General features: G+C 47.0%; 1 protein-coding gene across 1 annotated transcript in view; it reads left to right on the plus strand.

Moving 5' to 3' along the window:
* LOC137377652 (protein Shroom4-like) overlaps positions 1–25,040 on the plus strand; it is a 214,923-nt gene that overhangs the window by 15,934 nt on the left and 173,949 nt on the right. The window contains exon 3 of the mRNA XM_068047538.1: positions 16,670–16,828. The gene's annotated coding sequence lies outside the window, so the exon portion shown is untranslated. The remainder of the gene's footprint in view (positions 1–16,669; positions 16,829–25,040) is intronic.

Below are 25,040 nucleotides of genomic sequence, written 5' to 3' on the forward strand. Positions count from 1 at the left end.
TCTATCATGTCGCCCCTCCACCTCCGTCGTTCCAGTGAAAACAATCCGCATTTATCCAACCTCTCCTCATAGCTAATGCCCTCCAGACCAGGCAACATCCTGGTAAACCTCCTCTGTACCCTCTCCAAAGCCTCCACGTCCTTCTGGTAGTGTGGCAACCAGAATTGCGCACAATATTCCAAGTGTGGCCTAACTAAGGTTCTGTGCAGCTGCAGCATGACTTGCCAATTTCTATACTCTATGCCCCGACCGATGAAGGCAAGCATGCCGTATGCCTTCTTGACTACCTTATCCATCTGCGTTGCCACTTTCAGTGACCTGTGGACCTGTATGCCCAGATCTCTCTGCCTGTCAATACTCCTAAGGGTTCTGCCATTTACTGTATACTTTCCACCTGCATTAGACCTTCCAAAATGCATTACCTCTCATTTGTCCGGATTAAACTCCATCTGCCATTTCTCTGCCCAAGTCTCCAACCGATCTATATCCTGCTGTATCCTCTGACAATCCTCATCACTGTCCACAACACCACCAACCTATGTCGTCCGCAAACTTGCTAATCAGACCAGCTACATTTTCCTCAATCATTTATATATACTACAAAGAGCAAAGGTCCCAGCACTGATCCCTGCGGAACACCACTAGTCACATCCCTCCATTCAGAAAAGCACCCTTCCACTGCTACCCTCTGTCTTCTATGACCGAGCCAGTTCTGTATCCATCCATGAGAGACCTTGTCAAAGGCTTTACTGAAGTCCATATAGAAAACATCCACTGCCCTTCCTTCATCCATCATCTTCGTCACTTCCTCAAAAAACGCAATCAAATTAGTGAGACACGACCTCCCCTTCACAAAACCATGCTGCCTCTTGCTAATAAGTCCATTTGTTTCCAAATGGGAGTAAAGCCTGTCCCGAAGAATCCTCTCTAATAATTTCCCTACCACTGACATAAGGCTCACCAGCCTATAATTTCCTGGATTATCCTTGCTATCCTTCTTAAACAAAGGAACAACATTGGCTATTCTTAGTTTCTATAGTTATAGTTATTCTATAGTTTACATGGATTTCAGCAAAGCCTTTGACAAGGTCCCACATGGGAGACTTATCAAGAAAGCAAATGCACACGGGATACAAGATAACTTGATAAGGTGGATTCAAAATTGGCTTAGCTGTAGGAGACAGAGTGATGACAGATGGCTGTTTCAGTGACTGGAAGCCAGTGTCCAGTGGTGTACCACAGGGATCTGTGCTGGGTCCCCTATTGTTTGTCATTTTATATAAACGACATAGATGACTATGTGGGGGGTAGGATCAGTAAGTTCGCAGATGATACAAAGAGTGGCCGAGTGGTTAACAGTGAGGTGGAGTGTCTTAGGTTACAGGAAGATATAGATGGGATGGTCAAATGGGCAGAAAAGTGGCAGATGGAATTTAAAGCTGAAAAGTGTGAGGTGATACATTTTGGAAGGAGTAATATGACACGGAAGTATTCAATGAATGGCCTGACACTGGGAAGTTCTGAGGAACAAAGGGACCTTGGCGTGTTTGTCCCTGGATCTCTGAAGGCAGAAGGGCAGGTTAATAGGGTGGTGAAAAAGGCATATGGGACACTTGCCTTTATCAATTGAGGCATAGATTACAAAAGCAGGGAGTTCATGTTGGAGTTGTACAGAACTTTGGTAAGGCCACAGCTGGAGTACTGTGCAATTTTGGTCGCCACATTATAAGAAGGATGTGATTGCATTGGAGGGAGAGCAGAGGCGATTCACCAGGATGTTGCCTGGGATGGAACATTTAAGCTATGAAGAGAGGTTGGATAGGCTTGGGTTGTTTTCACTGGAGCAGAGAAGCCTGAGGGGTGACCTGATCGAGGTGTACAAGATTGAGGGGCATGGACAGGGTGGATAGGGAGCAGCTGTTCCCCTTAGTTGAAGGGTCAGTTACGAGGGGTCACAAGTTTAAGGTGAGGGGCTGGAGGTTTAAGGGGGATTTGCGGAAGAACCTTTTTTACCCAGAGGGTGGTGACAGTCTGGAATGACCTGCCTGGGAGGGTGGTAGAGGCAGGTTGCCTCACATCCTTTAAAAAGTACCTGGATGAGCACTTGGCACGTCATAACATTCAAGGCTATGGGCCAAGTGCTGGCAAATGGGATTAGGTAGACCGATCAGGTGTTTTAATGCATCGGTGCAGATTCGATGGGCCGAAGGGCCTCTTCTGCACAGTATTATTCTGTGATTTTAACTTCCTTCGTTATTTTCACACACTGCTTAATGCACTGCATTCCCATCACTCACCTACCAGCAATGACTGTTGGGTACGAGTCATGATTGATAGACATTGTTGGTAGGTGAGTGATGAGAGTGTGGTGCATTGAGCAATGTGTGAAGCTAGTAGGGCAGTTAATGGGATATACTATTTGAAGATACATTTATTGACCTTGACCATTCTTGTTAGATCATTGAACTTCTTGCAACATTGCATCCAGGTCCTTGTGGCTAGACTCATGGCATTGAACGCCATGGCTATCTGCTCCCACTCCCTTAGCAAAGTTTGCTAGCAGGGTTTCCTGGCCTCCTGTGGTTGGATGACATCATCTCTCCTCTGCATCTCCTCCACTAAGGCCTCCAAGAGATTTATGCCCTTCCTGCAGAGGGGTTACACAAGAAAAATGCTCTTTGCCAGGGCTTGTATGAGCATGTCTATTAAATTAGTCTCAGGCACATTTTGTGATGGTCCTAGGTGTCCTGTTATAAAATGCTTGAGGAAAGATCTGCTCAGTCGGTTTGAAGGAATAGCACTGACTGGGCATCAGATGGCAGTATGCCAGATAGTGCAATTTCCCCAAAATTCAGATGCACCTGAATGAATAACCAGATGCATGCTACAAATGCTTAAACAAAAGCTGTATTTGTTTAAGTGTGTCTAAAATTGCCTCACTTTTTATGACAAATTTTGCTACTAACATTACCCTAATATTGACGACTGAGGTCTATCAAAAATGCTACTTATTTGGAGTGAAATCCACTTGCTTTGTTTAAAATATGACAAACACAATTGCACGTTTTTTTAGAGAAAAGACAGGTTACATTTCATGTGTAGGCCTAGATTTTTCTTAAACAAGCCAACAATTCTCGGTTGGTGCGGAGGTGTTCTGACAAATAAAATGAGGCAAAGAGGGCCTCCATAGCAATTCAGCACCTAAGAATGGCAATGCTTTCCCTTCCATCACAATGACAGTGAACTTTTAATGAAATGGGGGCATAACCAACTGCCCCTGAGATTAACCTGAGTTTCCACTCACTTAATGCCCCTTTAGAATGACTACTGTAAAGATGATGAAGCTGAGCCTTTACAGTGCCCTACAAAGTGAACTGAGGGGCTGGACCCATGGGAAACCCCTCGGGCTATGTGCACCAAATATGGGTTTTGCTGTAAAATGTACATGGCATGTAAAATGGAATGGAAGGGTTATGAGGCAATTCATTCCTGTATTGAAGAAAACTGATTTCCTTTGCACTTTTTAGAATGTCAACTTGGTGCTGTTTTGAACTATTTTGTAATAAAATTTTTACAATTTTTACGAATGAAGTATATTTTTGGAAAAAAAAGCTTTGCCAGTAAACACCTTTGACCACCAATCCATCAGGCAGTGATCTGCACGGAATGTCCTCAAGGCCTTATGGGAAAAGGAGATGGTGGATCCGGTCGAATGGTTCCCCGAGCAGACTCCCAAAGTCATTTGGCAGTCTGCCTCATCACCAGAACTTTCAAACAAGCATCAAGACGTAGCTTGGCTGATGGTGAGAAGGGCCCTCTCCGTCAGATCCTTCCTGCATGCCTGGAATCTCTCCACCTCTCCATGCTGCCCCTGAGGTGACTGTGGTGGGGAAGAAACTGTTGCCCACCTCCTTCTGGAATGTGTCTTTGCAAAGCAGGTGTGGAAAGAGATGCAGTGGTTTTTGTCGAGGTTCATCCCAAGCAGCTCTATAACACAGGAGTCTGTTCTCTACGAGCTGTTCCCAGGGATGAACACCGAGATAAACATCAACTGCTGCTGGAGGACCATCAATTCGATGAAAGACACTCTTTTTACTCTGCCCGAAACCTGCTGGTCTTCCAAAGCCAAGAGTTGTCCACGACCGAGTGTTGCAGACTGGCACATTCCAAGGTCCAGGACTACATGCTGAGGGACGCATATTAAGCTTGGGGCAGCTGCCACAAAGGCTCAATGGGGAAAGACCACTGTGCAAGGTCCTCCTGCCATCGTGAACTGAGGGGCTGGACCCATAGGAAAGCCCTCGGGCTGTATACACCAAATATGGTTTTGCTGTAAAATGTACATGGCATGTAAAATGGAATGGAAGGCAACTCACTTCTGCATTGAAGAAAACTGATTTACTTCACTTTCTGAAAGGTCAACTTGGTGCTGTTTTGAACTGTTTTTAACAGATTTTTATGAATTAAAGTATATTTTTGGGGAAAAAAAAGCTTTGCCAGTAACACCCACATCCACAAAAGAATTAAAATACAAAGACATCAAGCATGAAAGAATGGAAGCTAGATGTGTGCAGCATAATGCACACAGGCAATACCTGCAAGTATCCAGGTCACTGTATCTACAGACCCTGGAAGACCATTTTTCCTGTAGGCAGCATCTGAATAGGCTGCATTTTCCCTTTAACACTTTAACAGTAACATGTCAGCTGTTGGAAATTGACTTGCAACCTCTTTCCACTGAGGTTGCTGCTTTGTCTGTGGCTGTAAAGGTGACAAAGCACTTCTGTGCATTTGGGTCTTTCCAGACAGCCTCTGATGACATTCGTCACATCGGCTGATCTCTCACATTCTACTCTCTAATTTTGAGGGCATCTAAAACTCTGCTGCCTGTGTTTTAACTTGCACCAAGTCCCATTCTCCTATCACCCCTGTACTCAATGGCTCCCAGTCAAGCAATGCCATGAAATTAAAATTCTCATCCTTATTTTAAAATCCCTCCATGGCCTCGCTCCTACCTATCTCTGTAATCTCCTCCAGCCCCACAACCCTCCAAGATATCTGCACTCCTCTAATTCTGGCCTGTTCTGCAGGCCAGGCAAATTGAGAAAGTAGTTCAAAAGGCATACGGAACCCATAGCTTTATAAGTAAAGGCATAGAATACAAAAGCAAGGAAGTTATGAGGAACCTTTATAAAATGATGGTTCAGCCTTAACTGGAGTGATGTGTCCAGTTCTGGGCACCACACTTTAGGAAGGATGTGAAGACTTTAGAGAGGGTGCAAAAAAGATTTACGAGAATGTTTCCAGGGTTGAGTGGATTCAGTTACATGGATAGATTGGAGAAGCTGGGGTTGTTCTCCTTAGAGAAGAGGAGGTGGGGAGGAGATTTGATAGAGGTGCTCAAAATCATGAGGGGTCTAAACAGAGTAGATAGAAACTGTTCCCATTGGTGGAAGGGTCGAGGACCAGAGGACATGGATTTAAGGTGATTGGCAAAAGAACCAACGGCAACATAAGGAAAAACTTTTTTTATGCAGTGAGTGGTTAGGATCTGGAATGCATTGCCTGAGAGTGTGGTGGAGGCACCTTCAATTGTGGCTTTCAAAGGGAATTTGATCAGCACCAGAAGAGAGAAAATTTGCAGGGCTACGGAGAAAGGGTCGGGGTGTGGGACCATCTGAATTGCTCTTGCAGAGAGCTGGCATGGACATGACTGGCTGAATTGACTCCTTCTGTGCTGTAACCCTTCATGATTCTATCCCTAATTTTATTCACACCACCATTGGTGGCTGTGCCTTCAGTTGCCTTGGCCCCCAAGCTCGAATACCCTTCCTTACACCTCTCCATCTCTCCACCTCGCTTTCCTCCTTTAAGACACTCCTTAAACTCTACCTCTTTGACCAAGCTTTTGGTCATCTAACATAATATCTCTTTTTGTGGTTCATGTCATACCTTGTTTTCTGTTCCTGTGAAGCGCCTTAGGACGTTTTACTACTTTAAAGGCGCTATATAAATATAAGTTGTTGCAGTCAACCTTTTTTTGCTGCATTAGATTACATTATGAAAGCCTTGTTCAGACACGACTGAGTTCATTCAGTTCCACAGGGACTCAGCAAAGAAGATAGATGAGTGGCTGGATTTCTAGAAGTGCAAGGCAACATTGATATCACCTACATGGCTGTAAAGGGCAATCTGGAGACTTCATCAATATGAACCTTCATAAATGGGAAAGAATTTTATTCCCTGGTTGTCCAGATAGTGAATGACAGTAGCCACTTCTTTATGCAGCTCAGTGCATGCTATACAGGCAGTAGTTATTATTTGTTCTCAGGCAATCCAGGGTTTCAGCACTATTCAGATGAGGCAACGTGACAGGATGGCTGGTAAGAGACTAGAGGTAGCCACTCAGACTTGACTAATGACATCTTTTCAGAATCCAAGGACAGAGATTGAAAACCGGTTCACTGAGGCATTGAGAGCTACCAGGGATCAATGTAGAACAGGCTATCAAAATTCTCAAGTCTTGTTCCTAAAGCCTGGATAGGTCAGAAGGGGCAATATAACACAAGAAGGATTTTCAGAAATGTAATGGTTTGCTGCATTCTTCATAATTTTGGGCACGACAAAGATTGGTTCTTCCAAGCACGAAGGTGAAGTGGAAGAAGATGATGCTGGAGATGCTCTTAACAAAGAATATCTGGAGAGAAAAGAGGTGGGCTTCGACACCCTGTTGCCAGGAGCATGTAACATCAGGCAGGAGATCATCACCAACTTCTAATAAAGAGAGTGCCCCCCATCTGCATGACACAATAAAGCCCTTCATGATCTCTTGCCTAGCTCTCTACTCAGTTAAGCTGCAATACCTCGAATACCCTCTCTGTGAGATGACAGATGCAAACAATAATCACCATACAAGAGGGATAACAGGACCCCTCCCTGGAAAAAAATTACACAATACACCAAATTGCCAGAAATGTACATGTTCAATACAATCTTGTCCTTTCATTTTGTGCAACTATTACTGCTACTGTTATTATTTTAACTATATTTTGGAACTAAAACTCTTCCCTGCATGATCCAAACCTCTAACTACTATGTAGTTCTACTTTCAAGACAGACTGTTGTGATATTTGTAGCAGGGACTGTACTGATGGAACCCTTGAAGACTGAACAGGCACTCATCTTGAAGCCAAGGACCTATTTCCAATGACATTTTGCTTCTATGTCCAATGTCTACTGGGCCGAGACCTGAAGCTTCCTCCTACAGTGGCTTTGAAATGACTCTATTGATGCCAGCACAGTGACACGGCCCTGAAAAGCAGTGATATTTTCATCCACTCCTTACAGCTCACTGATACAGGCCTAATGGTCTATCAGGAAAGGAGAAAAGAAAAGGGAAGAATAAACTTTCACCAGTACATCACAGATCATTATAAAATGGAGGATGTCCCCATGCAAATAAAGGGGTACATGTTTGTATTGCTGGTATAAATATAGCAGTTGCACATCTGTCTTTTTTCTCATAACTCCAATGCAGATGGTGCACAATTCCCAAGAACGTACAGGTGAAGGGACAGCAAGAAGAAGTGATAAAGCAAATCCTGGTGACTCAATGAGCTAAAACTGAAAGGGATGGAGATGTGGGAGGTCCTGCATGCACAGATATGCCAGAATTCTACCAGGCCTTTGGTGATAACCTGGGAGGCAAGAACACTAGCAAAACGGCGTGGGAAGGAGTCAGGGGATACCCGACATCTTCCCGCCATTGTGCCATTTTGCCAGTGTTGGGAAAGCTGGCAGCCATGCTGCCCACTGGAAACCCAATTGAGCCACTTAAGTTGCCAATTAAAGGTCTCTTCCCACCTCTATGGGCATTTTGCCAGTGGCAGAAGGGGACCCGCTACCATGTGGAGAGACCGTCCAATGCATCCTGGCCTCTCAGCAGACTCCAGGGGGCCTCCTTTTTGGGCATTCCATGGCCCATGGAGGGGCCCCTGGTGGCAATGGCCATCCGCAGGGAAAAGGCTCCACCAACCCTCAGTGACCCCTCCCCCCCAACCCCACCAAGCGCCAGGGTCTGCCTATCTGTCCCCAGTGTCCCCAGACCCCAGTTACCTGTCTTTGAGAAAACATTCATCAATACATCCTCATCCTGCAGGTGCAGCCCCAGCAATGGCGCTGCTGAGCTACCAGCCCTCTGATTCAGCTGGCAGCTCTTGGGGGTGGACCACCGACCTTAATAGGGACAGCAGCCCCAGCAGCAGCCATTTAATTGGCCTCAGCCAAGAATATGTCTCTGAGTCTCAGCACCAACCGAAGCAGGCTCGCCTCCTGCTTTTATCCCCAGCAGTGAGACGTCAGCCACTGTCATAAAGTTCAGCTCATAGTTTCTGCTACTTAAGTGCTAATGGTCAAAAAACAGACTTTTTTTTTCTTTTTTGAGGCTCATACTCTGAGGAGACTCTTTCATGAGCCTAACAGGAACAAGAAGTGGATGGCAGGAAACTAATTTCATTTTTCATTCTTCTTATCTCCACCAAAGCCAGAAACAAGGAAAATGCTGCAGAGAAAATAAACCAACACCAGAACTTTCAGCATCTGTCACTGCCAGCAGGAATTAGCCCAATCTGTCATGAATCTTATCGCTGGCATCCACCAGCCCAGATGGGTTAACTCAGGGTGATACAGATAATCTACATGAGGATTTAACATAGGGTAATTCACAATGCACTAGGAAGGCAGAGGATGAAGTATTGGAGTTGGAGCAATATGGAGGCTTAGGAGATGTCAGACTCTCGCTGTTGAGAATTAAGCTGATGATATCAGGAGTTCTGCCATGAAAAGACAACTGCAAGGAGAACATCAGAACTTTGCAAAGACTCTCCGAAGCTGTGGGGCAGATGGCAGAGATGATGGCAAATCCAATGCATTGTTTTGAAACAGTAGTGGAGGTGCCTTCTCTAATGTTGAGAGCATGTTGGAGCAAGAGGCAGTTCCAGGAACTTCTGCACAGGGATATATTGAATATTGATCAAATAGGGTTATACATTCCAATGAGTAAGTCACTGCTGGAGGGCCTACGTTTATAGAATCATAGAATGGTTATAGCATGAAAGGAGGCCATTCAGCCTGTCATGTCCATGCCGGCTCTCTGCAAGAGCAACTCACCTAGTCCCACTCTCCTGCCTTTTCTCCATAGCCCTGCAAATTTTTTTTCTTCAGATAATTATCCAGTTGTCTTTTGAAAGCCTTGATTAAATCTGCCTCCACCATAGTCTCAGGCAGTGCATTCCAGATCCCATATGCTTTATTAACTGCTTTCTCAACGTGTCCTGCAACCTTCAAAAACTTGTGCATATATACACCCCTCTACTCCTGCACCCCTTTAGGAATTGTAGCCTTTATTTTATATTGCCTCTCCTCATTCTTCCTACCAAAATGAATCACTTCACACTTTTCTGCATTAAATTTCATCTGTCGCTGGTCCGCCCATTCCACCAGCCTATGTCCTCTTGATGTTTATCACTATCTTCCTCACAGTTCACAATACTTCCAGGTTTTGTGTCATCCGCAAATTTTGAAATTGTGCCCTGCACACCCAAGTCCAGGTTATGAATATATGGCTGCGTTTGCTGACAATGTAACCACTAGGTGGCGCTGTACTGGCACATGCACAAATGCAGTCTATGACGTTCAAGCAGCTGCCAGGACTAAAGATGGCGCTGCTCAAATACTCACAGGAAGGCAAACTCATGGCAGCACACAATGGCCGGAGAGAGCGGGTGAGGAAAGCGGAGAGCAAGTGGCCGAGGAGATAGGGCCGGTGGGGGGGGACGAGAGAGCAGGCGGAGGGGGGGAAGCGAGTCGCCGGAGAGAGCGGGTGGGGTGGGGTGGGGGGGAAGAGAACAGGTGGGGACGGAGGGAGAGAGTAAGTGGTGGGGAAGGAAGCGAGTGGCCGGAAAGAGTGAGCGAGGGGGAGCGGGGAGAGAGCATGCGGAGGGAGTAGCGGGGAGAGAGTGGGGGGTGGAGGAAGCGGGGAGTCAGTGCTGGGGGGGCGGGAAGGAGGTTCGCCGCCGCCGCCACCACCAAGGGCTTCGGCCACTCTTTCCCCACTTCCCCCCTGCTCTCTCCCTGATTCCCCCACTTCCCCCCTGCTCTCCCCCTGATTCCCCCACTTCCCCCCTGCTCTCTCCCTGATTCCCCCCCCCCCGCGCTCTCCCTGATTTCCCCCCCCCCACTCTCTCCCTGTTCCCCCCCCCCACTCTTTCCCTGTCCCCACCCCCTCTCTCCCTGTCCCCACCCCCCCCGCTCTCTCCCTGTCCCCACCCCCCCCGCCCTCTCCCTGTCCCCCCCCCACTCTTTCCCTGTCCACACCCATTCTCTCCCTGTCCCCATCCCCCCCGCTCTCTCCCTTTCCCCACCCCCCCCGCCCTCTCCCTGTCCCCACCCCCCCCACCCTCTCCCTGTCCCCACCCCACCCCGCTCTCTCCCTTTCCCCCCACCCCGCTCTCTCCCTGTCCCCCCCCCGCTCTCTCCCTGTCCCCCCCCCGATCTCTCCCTGTCTCCCCCCCCCGCTCTCTCCCTGTCTCCACCCCCCCTGCTCTCTCCCTGTCCCCCCCCCCCGCTCTCTCCCTGTCCCCCCCCGCTCTCTCCCTGTCCCCCCCCCCGCTCTCTCCCTGTCCCCCCCCCGCTCTCTCCCTGTCCCCTCCCCCCGCTCTCTCCCTGTCCCCTCCCCCCGCTCTCTCCCTGTCCCCTCCCCCCGCTCTCTCCCTGTCCCCCCCACCGCTCTCTCACTGTCCCCCCCCGCTCTCTCCCTGTCCCCCCCCCCCCCGCTCTCTCCCTGTCCCCCCCCCCCGCTCTCTCCCTGTCCCCCCCACCCGCTCTCTCCCTGTCCCCCCCTCGCTCTCTCCCTGTCCCCCCCCCCGGCTCTCTCCCTGTCCCCCCCCCCCGCTCTCTCCCTGTCCCCCCCCCCGCTCTCTCCCTGCCCCCCCCCCGCTCTCTCCCTGTCCCCCCCCCCGCTCTCTCCCTGTCCCCCCCCCCGCTCTCTCCCTGTCCCCCCCCCCGCTCTCTGCCTGTCACCCCACCCCCGCTCTCTCCCTTTCTCCCCCCGCTCTCTGCCTGTCCACCCACCCCCGCTCTCTCCCGTTCCCCCCCCGCTCTCTCCCATTCCCCCCCCCCGCTCTCTCCCTGTCCCCCCCACCCGCTCACTCCCTGTCCCCCCCCCGCCCTCTCCCTGTCCCCCCCCCCGCTCTCTCCCTGTCCCCCCCCCCGCTCTCTCCCTGTCCCCCCCCCCGCTCTCTCCCTGTCCCCCCCCGCTCTCTCCCTGTCCCCCCCCCGCTCTCTCCCTGTCACCCCACCCCCGCTCTCTCCCTTTCTCCCCCCCCGCTCTCTCCCTGTCCACCCACCCCCGCTCTCTCCCGTTCCCCCCCCGCTCTCTCCCGTTCCCCCCCCCGCTCTCTCCCATTCCCCCCCCCCGCTCTCTCCCTGTCCCCCCCACCCGCTCACTCCCTGTCCCCCCCCCGCCCTCTCCCTGTCCCCCCCCCCGCTCTCTCCCTGTCTCCCCCCCCCGCTCTCTCCCTGTTTTCCCTCCCCCGCTCTCTCTCTGTTTTCCCTGCCCCCTCTCTCCCCGTTTCCCCCCACCCGTTCTCTCCCCGTTTCCCCCCACCCGCTCTCTCCCCGTTTCCCCCCACCCGCTCTCTCCCCGATTCTCCCCCCCACCCGCTCTCTCCCCGATTCCCCCCCCCGCTCTCTCCCCGATTCCCCCCCCACCCGCTCTCTCCCCGATTTCCCCCCCCCGCTCTCTCCCCGTTTCCCCCCCCCTGCTCTCTCCCCGTTTCCCCCCCCCGCTCTCTCCCTGTTCACCCCCCCGCTCTCTCCCTGTTCACCCCCCCACTCTCTCCCTGTTCACCCCCCCACTCTCTCCCTGTTCACCCCCCCACTCTCTCCCTGTTCCCCCCCCACCCGCTCTCTCCCCGTTTTCCCCCACCCGCTCTCTCCCCGTTTTCCCCCACCCGCTCTCTCCCCGTTTTCCCCTCCCGCTCTCTCCCCCGCTTCCCCTCCCGCTCTCTCCCCCGCTTCCCCTCCCGCTCTCTCTCCCGCTTCCCCTCCCGCCTTCTCCCCCGCTTCCCCGCGTTACGCGATGACGTCATCCCCGCATGCGCCAACCAATCCTGGCAATGCGGAACACCGCGCAGGCGCAGGGAGCAGGAGCCCGTTTGCGCATGTCTACAGTTTGGCGCAGTCTGATGACGGCAGCTGCCGGCTGCGTTGTCAAGAATCACTTTGTTGATATATATCAAGAAAAGCAGGAGGCCCAACACCGACACCTGGGGAATCCCACTATATACCTTCCTCCAGTCCAAAAAACAATCATTCACCAATACTCTGTTTCTTGTCACTCAGTAAATTTCATATTGTTACGATCAAGGTGGAAGGAGCGAACTGTTTATTTTTAGTTCCACCTCTCCACGGGTCACAACATATATTTAAATTTTTCCCACTTACCGATACGGTCAATCGTAGACTCCATTTTTATCCCAGAATAAAACACACCAACCAGGTTTCTTTAATAAACAACAAAATTATTAGTTTATTATAAAACAAGTCTTAACCAGTGGTGGAGTAAAGCATAAACACACAAATTGAAATATTAGAGTTCTCTTTTTACCTTAGCCCTTCACACTCACACACACAAACACCGGTTAACTGGAAAAATAAAAGGGATTTTTGTTTAGAGCTCTGTTACAAACAAAAAAACACTTGGGCTGAATACATGCTCATTCTTAAAGAAATAGCAGATGAGATATGTTGTGTTCCAAAACGGGCATACAGTCTGGCTTCCAAGTACACATAGATGGGTCACTGGGATCTTTTAGTGCTGTTCCTTTCAGTTGGTGTTGAGAATTAATCTGGCAGCTTTTCTTCAAACACAGGAAAGAGATGAGTTGACATAGTGGACTTCTCAGGGTCTTTTAGAGACGTGCTGGAAAGCTGAGCTGGGTTGTGGTCTTCTCTCCTTCCTTGGGAGTTCTCGTCTCTCCTTGGAAGTTTTCTTCTTTTTCTGCAGGCTTTTTTAAAAGATGAAACAGGCTGGGCTGAACTGGGATTCTGTCCTTCAGTTTTGTTTTTTTAAAACTCCAACCCCTTTTAAACAGTTCATTCCCAACTCCAAACAATTCAGAAGTGAGGCCTGAAACAGAAAATCTACCTTCTGACCTGTCACTTCTCTGCACACATCTTCCCCAGTTACCAGGGTTTCGGTTCTATTTTTAACTTGAGTCATGCGACAACCAGTTGTTGTCAAACAAGTCCTTTCAGTGTCCGCTTGATGACCCTCTTGGAAAAAACTAGCCCAATATTTCTTCAGTTTGACTATGAATTCCTCAAAAAATATGTTTAACAAAAACAGAAGCACTTTCACAACAATATCTATGCTACTACTGTCCTGTTTATTACATGGGCTTCTTGATTTGCCAACTATTCTTCCAATTCCAGCCAATAATTGCTAAGGTTGTGAATACCATATTTTGACTGTCAATTTTTATCACAGAATCACAGAATAATACAGTGCAGAAGAGGCCCTTCGGCCCATCGAGTCTGCACCGATGCATTAAATTCACCTGACCTGTCTACCTAATCCCATTTGCCAGCACTTGGCCCATAGCCTTGAATGTTATGACGTGCCAAGTGCTCATCCTGGTACTTTTTAAAGGATGTGAGGCAACCCGCCTCTACCACCCTCCCAGGCAGTGCATTCCAGACCGTCACCACCCTCTGGGTAAAAAAGTTCTTCCTCAAATCCCCCTTAAACCTCCTGCCCCTCACCTTAAACTTGTGTCCCTTTATGCTCAATATCCCATCAGAAAATAGGGTTGAGTGTTTTTTTTTAATTCATTCAGGGGGATATGGGCATCGCAGGCTAGGCCAGCATTTATTGCCCAACCCTAATTTCCCTTGAGAAGGTGATGATGAGCTGCCTTCTTGAACCGTGCAGTCCATTTGAGGTAGGTACGCCCACAGTGGTCTTAGGAAGGGAGTTCCAGAATTTTGACCCAGCGACAGTGAAGGAACAGCGATATAGTTCCAAGTCGGGATGGTGTGTGGCTTGGAGGGGAACTTGCAGGTGGTGAAGTTCCCATGCAGTTGCTGCTGTTCCCATGCATTTGCTGCCCTTGTTCTTCTAGGTGGTAGAGGTCGTCGGTTTGGAAGCTGCTGTCTAAGGAGCCGTGGTGCGTTGCTGCAGTGCATCTTGTAGATGGTACACACTGCTGCCACTGTGCATCTGTGGTGGAGGGAATGAATATATGTGGATAGGGTGCCAATCAAGCAGACTGCTTTGTCCCGGATGATGTCGAGTTTCTTGAGTGTTGTTGGAACTGCACCCATCCAGGCATGTGGCTTCTGACTTGTGCCTTGTAGATGGTGGACAGGCTTTGAGGAGTTAGGATTCCTAGCCTCTGACCTGCTCTTGTAGCCATGGTATTTATATGGCTACTCCAATTCAGTTTCTGATCGATGGTAACCCCCAGGATGTTGATAGTGGGGGATTCAGTGATCATAATGCCATTGAATGTCAACGGGAGATGGTTAGATTTTCTAGTGTTGAAAGGCAATCAATGGCGAGAGGACAGTACAGCCAAGCACAATCCCATTCTCATCTGACATCCACATACATACACTATCCAGTGAAGAGGAGTGGGACCCAGTATAATTTATTCCTATCCTAGCCCATGGTACTGAGACCAATTATAGTGTCACAACTATTACCCAACTCAGATGAGTTAACTCAGCATAAACCAGGGATAAAATCTGGGGACTTCCTAAGTTGTACCACTCCACATGAGGCATGTCATATTAATTGTTCTATCAGAAATGAATGTGAATGTTTTTAAATTATTTCACAGATAATTTTTTTTTGTAACGCATGTACGTGACTTTGACTTCAAGTATTTCAATGTTGCTTTGTGCGGTTTGCTTATATGCTATGTATGCATGCTGCAGTATACTCATCCCTTCCCATTCTAACATAACTTGGGACCACTCTGCTACCCCTACCACCAGCTCTCAATTTTCTTCACTGCTTGAAAGTTAGCTTTAGATTTGTGGGGCAGGATTTTGCTCATCTGGTGTAACAATTTGGAGCACACCATTGCCAGCACGAGTTGAAAATTATGTACTGCTCGAATATTTAAATCCATTAAAAGGCCAGGCATCCTTACAGAGACATTGGACTTGAAGGAAGAAGTCAAGTTAAATCAAAAGAGCAGCTATGAGAAGTGCAACCGCCGAATTTGTCCAGCAGTAATAGAGGTTCTACTGCAGGAAACCAAGAGAGGATAGATACAATTCCTTGATGGCAGGGGGGCAGTTGGGTGCGGGAAGAGGCAGTGGAGCGGGGACAGGGAACGAGTGCAGGCCACTCAACTATAATAGATGCAAGTGGCCTTATTAGTTGTGCCATGTCTATGCCCCCAACCCCAACAGTCTTCGTTGAAACAAGTGTAGAACAAAGAACAGTACAGCACAGGAACAGGCCATTCGGCCCTCCAAGCCTGCGCCAATCTGGATGCCTGTCCAAACTAAAACCTTCTGCACTTCCGGGGTCCGTATCACTCTATTCCCATCCTATTCATGTATTTGTCAAGATGCCTCTTAAACGTCGCTATCGTATCTGCTTCCACCACCTCCCCCAGCAGCAAGTTCCAGGCACTCACCACCCTCTGTGTAAAGAACTTGCCTCGCACATCCCCTCTAAACTTTGCCCCTCTCACTTTAAACCTATGTCCCCTAGTAACTGACTCTTCCACCCTGGGAAAAAGCTTCTGACTATCCACTCTGTCCATGCCACTCATAACTTTGTAAACCTCTATCATGTCACCCCTCCACCTCCGTCGTTCCAGTGAAAACAATCCAAGTTTATCCAACCTCTCCTCGTAGCTAATACCCTCCAGACCAGGCAACATCCTGGTAAACCTCCTCTGTACCCTCTCCAAAGCCTCCACATCCTTCTGGTAGTGTGGCGACCAGAATTGCACACAATATTCCAAGTGTGGCCTAACTAAGGTTCTGTGCAGCTGCAGCATGACTTGCCAATTTTTATACTCTATGCCCCGACCGATGAAGGCAAGCATGCCGTATGCCTTCTTGACTACCTTATCCACCTGCATTGCCACTTTCAGTGAACTGTGGACCTGTACGCCCAGATCTCTCTGCCTGTCAATACTCCTAAGGGTTCTGCCATTTACTGTATACTTCCCACCTGTATTAGATCTTCCAAAATGCATTACCTCACATTTGTCCAGATTAAACTCCATCTGCCATTTCTCCGCCCAAGTCTCCAACCGATCTATATCCTGCTGTATCCTCTGACAATCCTCATCACTTCTGCAACTCCACCAACCTTTGTGTCGTCCGCAAACATACTAAGCAGACCAGCTACATTTTCCTCCAAATCATTTATATATACTACAAACAGCAAAGGTCCCAGCACTGATCCATGCGGAACACCACTGGTCACAGCCCTCCATTCAGAAAAGCACCCTTCCACTGCTACCCTCTGTCTGACCTGATCAGATCAGGCAAGGTAATAATGGGCTGCCAGACCTTCAATAACACATCATTTTAATTCTGCTAGTAATTTCCAATGTTAACCTCTCTTTTCTTCCTCCAGGTGTCACTCACTGAGAAGAAACAGAGGAGGAAGAACAAGATCTACTTGATCCCTATCCTTCGGTAGCTACCAGCAGAGCACTACCCACTCTCTCCCTGGCAAGTGTCAGCACTGATAGTTACACAGGGAACATTAGAGAGTGAGCCACAGGATATCAAGGTGATGCAAGGCACACATGGACAGGAGTATCTTGTTTGAAGTTGAGGTAGCAGGCGTTTACGAGCAGAGGATCACAATATGTCTTGCCTCAACAGAAGAATGTGGAAATCTGTGTTTAAAAGAAGGGTTCCTGCTGAGCATTAGACCTATGTTCAGACTGTGGGATGGGAGGAATTGGCACTCAATATTCCTGGCTAGAATATATTCAGGAAAGATCGGGAAGGAAAAAAGAAAGATGTAGCATTATTGATCAAAGTTATGGTCACAGCACTGGAAATGGATGATGTACTTGAGAGTTCTAAGATAGATCTATTTCATTCGAATTAAGGAACATTATTGGAACTATTACACTCTTTAATAAACAACAACATTATCCAAATAGTGGGAAGGAGATGGAGGAGAAAATCTGCAGGAAAGTTACAGAAAAATGCTAGAACTATACAGTAGTGATAATGGGGGACTTCAATTATACAAATACAGAGATTGGAAAATAGCAGGGTAAAGTGCAAAGAGGCAGAGGAATCCTGAAATGTGTACTAGGGAACTGTCTTGATCAGTAAGTTCTCAGTCAAATGAAGAAGGAAACAGCTGGATCTAGTTCTGGGGAATGAAGTGCAGCGTGGAGCATGTTTCAGTGGTGAAGTATTTGAGTAACAGTGATCATATAGCCATTAGGTTTAAAGTAGTTATGGAAAAGCACAAAGAAAAATCAAATGTGAAAATACTTAACTGGAGAGAGGCTAATTTCAATGAGTTAAAAAGGGATATAGCCCAGGTGGATGGAATCAAAGATTGGCAAGTAAAACAGTAAATGAACAAAATAGGAGGCCTGCAAAGAGGAGATAGTTTGGGTACTGTCACTGTTACTGTGAGAGGGGCAAAGTTTAGAGGGGATGTGCGAGGCAAGTTCTTTACACAGAGGGTGGTGAGTGCCTGGAACTTGCTGCCGGGGGAGGTGGTGGAAGCAGGTACAGTAGCGACGTTTAAGAGGCATCTTGACAAATACATGAATAGGAGGGGAATAGAGGGATACGGTCCCTGGAAGTGCAGAAGGTTTTAGTTTAGGCAGGCACCAAGATCGGCGCAGGCTTGGAGGGCCGAATGGCCTGTTCCTGTGCTGTACTGTTCTTTGTTCTTTGACCGAGGCGGGAGGAGTGCACTGATAATTCAGTCCCACTTCTCCACACGTCACAACATATAGTTAAATTTTCCCACTTACCGAAACAGTCAATCAGATACTCTATTTTTCCTCGGAATATAGCACACCAACCAGGTTTCTTTAATAAACAACAACATTATCCATTTATTATAAAACCAAGTTTTAACCAATAAAGAAGTAAACAGACACGCGAATTGCAATGCTTAAACCCCTTATTTATCCTAGCCCTCACGCACACACGCATACATATACAACTGGTTAACCAGCGGAAAAAGGAGTTTTTTGTTTACAGCTGTTGCAAAAAAATAGAAGGAATAAAAAAAAACACTTCTGCTGAAAAGTAGGTGTGGAAGGAAGTCTTTTGTTTTGGCGTGTTGTCTCAAAAGGCAAATAGGTAGCTGTTAATGGAACCTTCCTAGAACAGTTCTTTCCAGGCAATGTTGATGATTAATCTGGGTAGGTTTCCAAGAGATGCAACACAGAAAGCTCCAGTCAGGCTTTACAGCAGGAAACAGCAACAAGGATTTTCTTAGGTCTTATAACAGCAATGTAGAAGTAAAGGTTTCTTCAAACACAGGAGGAAATAGTAAACACTTGATGCAAGAATTCTTCAAAGATCCAGGGATTCTTCAAAGAGAGAAAGATATCAGCTGTCTTCTCGTGGCAGGCACGCAGCAACTCCTTCTGTTTTCAGGCCAAAATCCAACTGGCTTATTTAACAGTTCAAAATGAAACTAAAACTGTTCAGCAGGAAGTTGCATGACAGCCATAAATCTTGGCTTGTCGCTCTTCTGCAACCCAAAACAATCCCTGCTGTGTTTATTGGAAGACAGTTGCCTTCCAGTAAGACATGTTTACTAGCCAAACCTTCTGTTGACCTTCCTTTTTTTAAAAAAACACAATGTTCAGCAATTTCCAGATGACTCAATGTCCAAAATTCAAATATAAGTTCTCAAAACATATTTTACAAAAGAAACAGAAGCAATCTCGTAACAATACAGACTGGACAAATCCCCACAAGGGGAAAAAGAAGGGCATCCAAAGTTGAACACATGGGATGACTAAAGATGTAGAAATTAGAATGACACAAATAATGGAGGCTTATGGGAAATGTCAAGTTCATAATTCAGTAAAGAACCAAGCTGAATATAAAAAGTACAGGCGAGAACTGAAAAAGGAAGTAAAAGGGAAGAAGCAAGCATATTAGAATAGACCAGTGGGTAACATAAAAGGGAACTCAAACATCTTCTATAAAAGGGTAGTCAAAGGAAGGGTGCGGCTGATTAGGAACCTCTTGTGGAGGCAAAGAGCATGGCTGAAGCACTAAAGGAGTACTTTGCATCTGTCTTCACTAGAGAACAGCATGCTGCCAATGTCAATGTAAGAGAGGAGGTAGTAGAGAAATTGGATTGGATAAAAATAGATAAAAAGGAGGTATTTAAAACATTAACAGCGTTCAAAGTAGAAATGTCACTCGGTCCAGATCGTATGCATCCCAGGTCGCTGAGGGAAGTAAGGATGGGAAATGTGAAGGCTCTGGCCAGAATCTTTCAATAATCCTTAGATATGGACTAGTGCCAGAGGACTGGAGGATTGCAAATGTTACAACTCTGTTCAAAAAGGGCAGAGGGATAAATTCAGCAAGTCAGTCAGCTTGGCATCAGTCACAGGGAAATTTTTAGAGACAATAATCCAGGATAAAATAATTGGAAATTGGAAAAATCTAGGTTAATAAATGAAAGAAAGCACTGATTTGTTAAAGCAGGGTTGTCCAACATCCGTCCTGCCAAAGGTTTCCATCTGACCCACAAGGCTGATAAATTTCTGCTGGAGATCTGCCATTGGCTTCTTCCAGCCCTCCAAAACTTTCTGTGATTAGCAATGGCCGCAATTCCTTTACTGAAATAGCGGAGACGCCTCACTGTGCATGTCCTCCTTTACAGACGCTCTTCAGTACCTGATGTTCTGACTCCTTTAGTAGGATGGCGGCATCCAGGATGAGCTGCATGTCTGCAAGCACTTCCTGCCCAAATTTCAGTACCAGTGTGGTCTTCCCAGTCTTGAGCTCAGGCCCCAGGCCTAGCACTGGCTTTGCCTGCCTGTCTGGGTCTTGGGGCCCTGGACTCTTCATCTCCTCCACCATCACTGAGGAGGAGCTGCCTGAGGAGGCGGCAGGGCCCAGGCTGAGGACCTGGGGGCAAGGTGCTGGGTTAACCGGGCCTAAGAGTGGGGGTGTGGGGGAGATGACACGGCGGGGGGGCTGGGGGTGACACAGAGAGGAGGGATCTGACATGAAGGGGGTGGGTGACATAGAGAGGAAGGGGGAGTGACACAGAGGGGGGGGGCGTCACAGAGGAAGGGGGAGAGAGAGAAAGACAGAGACCCAGTGACAGAGAGGGAGAGAGAGAGAGAGAGGATCAGACAGAGAGCGGGAGAGAGAGAGGGGGACAGAGAGAGAGCACGCAACAGAGAGAGAGGTGGGATAGAGAGAGGAGGGTGGACAGAGAGAGGGATGAAGATCATTCCTGACAGATGGACATCTATCCGGAATATTCCACATTGCTACATCAAGCATGCGGGCAGACATTGTCTAATTCTGCAAGCATAAACAATGTCAGGTATCTCACTAAATCAGTGTTCAACATCGTGGCGAGAAAGTAAGTTAATAAATTAGTCTTCTCATTTAAAGCTTGTTCACAAAAATGCACATTTTTTTTGGTTTTGATTAATAGTAAAATAAATTTCTAATACCTTTATCTTTCTGAAATTTGCTCACTGGCCCCTCACACAGAAAAGTTGGACACCCTAGTGTTAAAGGAAAATCGTGTTTGACTAACTTGATTGAGTTCTTTGATGAAATAATGGGGAAGGTTGTTGAGGAGAGTGGGGCTAATGTGTAAACGGATTTTTACAGGCATTTGATAAAGTTTGATAAAATTGAAGGATTAAAGGAGCAGAATCATAGAATAGAATTATAGAATGGTTACAGCATAGAAGGAGGCCATTCAGCCCATAGTGTCTGTGCTGGCTGTCTGCAAGAGCACAGTGGCTGCATGGAGACATAATTGGCAAAGGGACAGAAAGCAGAGAGTACTGGTGACCAGTTGCTTTTCAGACTGGAGGGAAGTGTGCTGTGGTGTTCCACAGGGTTTGGTGTTGGGACCACTGCTCCTATGATATTTATTAATGACCTGGATTTGATTATATACGGCATAATTTCAAAGTTGGCAGATGAAACAAAACTTGAAAATCAAGTGAACAGTGAGGAGGATAGTAACAGACGATAGGAGGACATAGACTGGTGAAATGGGCAGACACAAAGCAGATGCAATTGAATGCAGAGATGTGTGAAGTGATTCATTTTAGTAGGATGATTGAAGAGAGGCAATATACACTAAATGGTACAATTTTAAAGGGGGTGCATGAAGAGGGAGATCTTGGGCACTACCTACAGAAGTCTTTGAAGGTGTCAGGATAAGTTGAGAAGGCTATTAAAAATGCTTACAGGATCCTTGGCTTTATAAATAGAAACATGGGGGAGATTTATTCTGGCCACGGTGGTCTCAACATCCGAAAAAAGCAATGGCGAGATCCCCGTGTAACCTGTTCCCTGGATGGCCCGTCGAATCTAGTGACAATCAGGCACTTAAGTGGATAGCAGCCGGAATTCCACAGGATTGAGGACCCTGTCACATGAAGTTCCACCCTTGGAGAGCTGCCAGCCAATCAGAGGCCAGCAGCTGCAATGCCACTGCTGATGTGGTGGCTGCTGCTGGAGGAGCACACACCGGAGGCTGAGGTGCATCACTGGACCCAGTCCACAGGTAGTTCAGGGCGGAAGGGGTCTCACGAGGTGGGGGGTCAGCGGGAGGGGGTGATGGGGCTTGACAGCAAGGGCCGGGGGGGTGGATCTCAGCCGGACCCCCCACTTACCTGAAGCCAGGTCCCTCGTTCAGCACTAAGTTCCTTTTAACAAGGCCCCCCCCCCGCCCCCTCCACCGGACCGGAAAGCAGCCTGCACGGTTTTCCGTGCTGTGCTTCCCATGCAGCAACAGGGCCACCTGCCACACGGCTAATTGCAGCTACAACAGGAAGAGGCCCTCCATTAGGGGTTAATCGCCCAGTTAAGGGCATCAATTGGCGGCGGGGCAGGAAGGCCGTTCACGGGCCTTCCCACTCCAGACTAAATTTTGGTGAAGGCAGGATGGGTGGCAGGAACCCTCCCAGACGCCCCCATCACTATCCCACCTGATTTTATGCTCTCCCCATCTCCAAACCTGCTGCAGAGGAGAGCATAAAACTCTCCCCATAGAGTACAAAACCAAGGAAGGTATGCTAAACCTTTATATAACTCTGGTTATGCCCCAAGCGGAGTATCGTGGCCAATTCTGGACACCAGTCTTTAGGAAAAATGTCAAGGCCTTAGAAAGGGTGCAGAAGATATTTACTAGCATGGTACCAGGGATGAAAGACTAGAGTGACTAGCGTTGTCTTCCTTAGAGCAGAGAAGGCTAAGTAGAGATTTGATAGAAGTGTTCAAAATCATGAACGGTTTTGATAGTTTCTCCTTATTTACTCTATTTCCAGTGGCAGAATGGTCTGTACCAGAGGACACAAATTTAAGATAATTAGCAAAAGAACCAGAGGTGGAAATAAAATTATGCTGCAAGTTGTTATGATCTGGAATGCACTGGCTGAAAAGGTGGTGGGAACAGATTCTTTCAAAATGGAGTTAAATACTTGAAGGGGGAATATTTGCATGGCTATTGGGAAAGAGCAAGGGCATGGAACTAATTATATAATTCTTTTGAACAACTGACACAGGCATGATGGGCCAAATGGCCTCTTTCTGTGCTGTATTTTCTATGATTCTATGTACTCTTGATAGAAGTAAAATGTGCACTCCTGCACAAGTACAAAAACCAGCATGTAGAGCAGATTTATTTGTTCAACATTGCTATGGACTATAACCTAGTTAACCTGAATTTCATTACTTTGCCAAGTCATGTAAAACTACAATATCCTGTGATTTGGCCAAAACCATGGGTCAGCAAAACTTGGAGAAAATATACTTCTAAATCTTCCCAGAATGAACAGTATAATTGCAACTCAACACTGGCATATAATAAAAAGTGTCACATATAATTACCTCATCATCCAAATCACCATCTGTTCAAGGAGTTTGTAAAGAAGAAGTGGAAAGTTTACTAAATACAGGAAAAATGAGTCATAAACATGTCTAGAGGGAAACCTTGAGTATTTCCCAAGGATGCTCCTGTCATTGGCAATTTGGTTTGTAGGGGTGTGCATGTGTGTTTAATATAGGATTATAATTTTCACCTTTTCTCTGCAGCACTATGAATTGGAACAAGTGTGTGTTTTTTCCGTTTATGCATTTTGAGCAATAGCATTTGTCAATAAAGTGTAATGTGAATGTTAGATTCAGTTCATTAAACAAGACTTTGATACCAACTCTAAAAGGTTTAGTGGGCTGAGATTGCTGACATGGTGTATTGAAAACAATTGAGCGCTCAAAGCACAGCATTGAAGGTTAACAATTATTATTTGTGATCTAATTCAAACCAATCTTTAAAAATACATGTGTTGCTATTTTAAATTTATTTTGCAAGTTCCTCCTATGTTGTGTTTCTTGCCCCACTGTACCCAGTGGAAGAAGTAGTGATCAATCTGATCTCTGACCTCCACCAGTCTGCATCCAGCATGAAGACTTGTACTCCGGAGTCCCTTTGCGACTTGTCTTTCAATTTCATATCCTTGCCCAATGGCACAGTTGAGTTTTAAAATTTGCTACATAGACAATTATGGAAGCAGAATTATACTACCCCAAGTGAACTCAGGTGCCGGTAATCCAATAGACTGTGCTACCATCTGAAAGGAGCAAGGCACAATTGGGTTGGAGAGGCATTAGATTCGCTATTAAAAATAACATAGTTCTTTTAAAAATAGCCTCTCCCCCCAGTTGCCACCCACTTCCCAAGTTCTGTAGGTAAATACACCAGATGGTGTGTTACTGACTCATGCAGATCAGCATGATCCCAGGTTTGATCACTGCTCTGTAAATTTGAGTTAGTTGAGCTCAGCCAGGGCACTAGTAGGGGCTTCAGTGTCCCTAGGTTAAGGAATTAAAAATCATTTAGGGTTCCAGCTCGCATTCAGACATACTTTGGGAAAACATAAGGATGCACACTAGGTGAAAACAGGATCAGGTTTGGCTGTGTGGGCTTTCCCATTGGTTAGCTTGCTAATATTCATTGTCCACTTAAAAGTGAAGAATGAGACACTGAAAGGTTACCAGCCCTACAGAAGTATAGTCACTACCAGTAACCTAAACCTCCGTTCCCTATTCATCAACACTCCTACACCTTGCCTTCCCTCTGTCACTGACCACCATTTGGCCACAATGCAAAAATAAAAATCACCACAAAATAAACGTTCTAAACCAAATTATAAATGAAATCATGCAATATTGCAACTAATTCCCTTGGTGCCTATCTGCCCTGTCCCTTTGCCTGTCCTAGTGTAACGTGAATATTAGATTCAGTTCATTAAACAAGACTGTGATACCAACTCTAAGGGCTGAGATTGCTGACATGGTGTATTTTTTTTAGAGATACAGCACTGAAACAGGCCCTTCAGCCCACCGAGTCTGTGCCGACCAACAACCACCCAGTTATACTAACCCTACAGTAATCCCATATGCCTTACCACCTACCTACACTAGGGGCAATTTATAACAGCCAATTTACCTATCACCTGCAAGCCTTTTTGGCTGTGGGAGGAAACCGGAGCACCCGGAGGAAACCCACGCAGACACAGGGAGAACTTGCAAACTCCACACAGACAGTACCCAGAATTGAACCCGGGTCCGTGGAGCTGTGAGGCTGCGGTGCTAACCACTGCGCCACTGTGCCGCCCATAAAACAATTGAAAACAATTGAGCACTCAAAGCACAGCATTGAAGGTTATCAATTGTTATTTGTGATCTAATTCAAACCAGTCTTTAAAAACACATGTGTTGCTATTTTAAATTTA

Source organism: Heterodontus francisci, chromosome 15 (genome assembly GCF_036365525.1).
Source record: "Heterodontus francisci isolate sHetFra1 chromosome 15, sHetFra1.hap1, whole genome shotgun sequence".
Taxonomy (NCBI): domain Eukaryota; kingdom Metazoa; phylum Chordata; class Chondrichthyes; order Heterodontiformes; family Heterodontidae; genus Heterodontus; species Heterodontus francisci.